Source organism: Mixophyes fleayi, unplaced genomic scaffold, assembly GCF_038048845.1.
Source record: "Mixophyes fleayi isolate aMixFle1 unplaced genomic scaffold, aMixFle1.hap1 Scaffold_35, whole genome shotgun sequence".
NCBI classification, from domain to species: Eukaryota; Metazoa; Chordata; class Amphibia; order Anura; family Limnodynastidae; genus Mixophyes; species Mixophyes fleayi.
The window spans coordinates 155,001-158,492 of record NW_027447498.1 but is presented as its reverse complement, the minus strand read 5'-3'; positions in this window follow the sequence as shown (position 1 = coordinate 158,492).

Genomic DNA, 3,492 nt, shown 5'->3' with positions numbered 1-3,492 from the left:
ACCACCATTACAGAAGTATCTGTAACATAAATGTCAAAAACAAAAATGTAAAATAAAAGCTTTTACCTTTTTAAAGAAAAAAACACCTTTAATAGTTTTAATAGTTAATTTCTAGTTTTTTCTCCCCCCCATACCTCATCCCCTGTCGACCTCTCCATCACTGTCGACAACTCCTCTATCTCCTCTGTCCCACAACTTCGCTGCCTTGGTGTCACCCTCGACTCCTCTCTCTCCTTTGGCCCTCATATCCTCTCTCTTGCTAAATCCTGCATCGTAACATCGCTCGCATCCGGCCCTTCCTCTCCCAAGATGCCACTAAATGCCTTATTCATTCTCTGATCATCTCCCGCTTGGACTACTGCAACCTCCTACTTACTGGCCTCCCCCTCACTCATCTCGCTCCCCTTCGATCTGTACTTAACGCAGCCGCTAGGCTTATCTTCCTTTCTCGCCGCTCCTCTTCTGTCTCCACTCTCTACCAATCCCTCCACTGGCTCCCCTTCCCCTACAGAACTCTGTTCAAGCTCCTCACTCTTACATACAAGGCCCTCGCCAACGCCACTGCACCCTACATCTTCACACTCCTATCTATTCACGCTCCATCCCGTCCTCTCCGATCTGCCAATGACCGTCGCCTATCTTCCCCCCTCATCACCTCCTCCCACGCGCGTATCCAAGACTTTGCCCGCGCTGCCCCCCTCCACTGGAACAAGCTCCCTCCCTCCATCAGGACTTCCCCTAACCTGTCCAGTTTCAAACGGGCTTTAAAAACCCACCTTTTTCTTAAAGCCTTCCAGTCTCCCACTTAACTACCTACCTTATCCTCTGCCTCTCCCCCTTCTTTCCCCTTCCCTGCCTCCGTCCCTCTACTCTCCCTCTCTCCCCTGCGTTTCTCTGTCTGTCTGTCCACCCCTCCCCTTAGATTGTACGCTCCTCTGAGCAGGGCCATCTCTCCTCCTGTTTCCACCACTTCCAACTCTGCTCTCCAGCTACTTTGCCCTCCTCCTCGAGGGTCCTCCTCCCCCCTCTGAGGGTCTCCCTGTCTTCCGCGCCCTCCTTTTGGGCCCTGTCATTTGCGGATACTCCCCCCGCCCTTACTAGCTGTGCATTGAGCTTACTGAGTTACTGTGCTTTATGTTTACTGTACTGTGCTGTCTCACCTTGTATTGTAATTCGTTTTTGACCCTGTACGGTGCCATGGACACCTTGTGGCGCCCTATAAATAAAAATTAATAATAATAATAATAATAACATAGCTTATCCCGCTTGGACTTTCCTCAGGATTTGTCATTTCTGATAACGCCACCAATATTGTGAGAGCATTACAGCTGGTTGAATTCCATCACATTCCCTGTTTTACTCACACAATAAACTTGGTGATGCACAGCTTTTAAAAAAATGACAGGGATGTGCAGGAGATGCTGTCTGTGGCCCGTAAAATATCTGTACATTTCCGGCATTTGGCAACAGCATGTAGGTGATTGCAACAGCTACAAAAGCAATTTAATTTGCCCTGCCACCAACTGAAGCAAGAGGTGGTGACAAGTTGGAATTTCACCATGTATATGCTTCTGCGGATGGAGGAACAGTGAAAAGCCATCCACGATTACTCCACAAGCCGTGACAAAGGAGGGGGGGATGTATTTCACTCAAGTGCAGTGGAGAATACTTTCCGTGTTGTGCAAGGTGCTGAAACCATTCAAAGTAGTCACCTGTGATCAGACACTGAGTCAAGTGATTCCCTTAATTAGACTTTGGAAAAGCAGCTTGATAAACTGAAGGAGGAGATTAAACAAAGCAATTACGCTAAGTATGTCGGACTTGTAGATCAAGTACTTTATTCGCTTCGCCAGAATCAAAGAGTTATCAAAATCTTGAAATTGGATCACTACATTTTGGCGACTGTGCTTGAAACTTGGTTTAAGAGGTATGTCTTCTCTTTGTTTCCAACTGACCAAGATCTGAAGGAGCTCCTGGCGAGCAAGATGACTCAAGTGTTACGTGACAGAACGGCGTCTCCTCCTTCAGTTTCTCACTCAACTGTTGCTAGGAAAAAACTTAGCTTTCCCAAGAGACCCAGGGTTGATGCAGATGACTCAGCACAACATTTTGACATCTGGTCTGGTGTAAAAGAATTGACCAAAAAACGTGTCACCTCTGCCATAATTACAGCTGATCCTAATATCAACATCCAAAGGATGGTGGAGGATTATTTTCACGACGGCATAGATAAAGACACATCAGACAGTCCCTTTACATACTGGGAGGAAAAAAAGGAAATTTGGAGACCCATTTACCAACTCGATTTGCACTGCCTAAGCTGCCCACCCTCCGGTGTGTACTTGGAAAGAGTTTTCAGCACAGCCGGAAACCTTGTCAGCGATCGGCGTAGGAGGCTACATCCTCAAAATGTGGAAAAGAGGATGTTCATAAAAATTAACTTCAATTGCCATGAGAAAGGCCTTTCCCGTCATTTACATCAAAATACATCAAAATACTGAGACTTCTGTTATGGTGGAGTCTGGCGGTGATAAATTAATAATGTGTGAGGATGATGTACAAACTGATGAGGGTGAGGATGATGACAAAAACATCTTGCCACAGTAGAGTTCATTAACAGCACTGTTACCTTAGGTGCCTTAAGCCCAATGTAAGCTTGTTTTGTGGGGACCCAAATAAACCAAGCACATCAGCCTCAAAAGTGGTACTCCTTGTCATTGAAGTGCTTGGTTTGTACACGTGTGCATGTCCTTTTTAAGATCCAACATAAGGGTGGGTGGATGGGCCCAAGGACAATTCCATTTTGCACCACTTTTCTTTGCAGCTACCGCTGTGTGCCAATGTTACCTACATGTGCTATATACTGTTGTGCGCTTTGAAAAAATCTTAGACACCCATTGATGATGCATATGACTCTGCACAACATTTTGACATCTGGTCTTGTCTACTGTAAAAGAACTGACCAGAATTAGTGACACCTCTGCTGTAACTCCACCTGATGCTACCAAAGCTATCAATTATCAACATCCAAAGAATGGTGGAGGATTATTATTAATTTTTTTGAACTGCATAAAGACAACAGTTTTATTAACAAAGAACAACGTTGCTTGCAGAAATAATGTAAGCATGGATGTCTAAATAGAGGTGTATGTGTATTACCTTTCACATTGCTACTGTTTCATCAGTATTGCACAAAGTGTTTGTAATCTGCACGTTACATAAAAGGTACCTAACTATATTATAATTTTTTGTGTATTGGGTCTGATTCGAAGCTCAGTGATGAACTTGCTTTTTGGTTTGAATTACAATGGCTCTTTTTAGTGCATTGTCTGGCACCCTGGATTGGTCTGGGTCTGATAAAAGCACGCATCACAGTGGGGGGGGGGGGATCGGGGGCAGCGCTCATCGCCATGTATTAGCTGTAGAATTATCACAGTTATCCAAGGATTGGGTGGAGTGATCAAATGAACCATAACTGATTTCATGATCCAA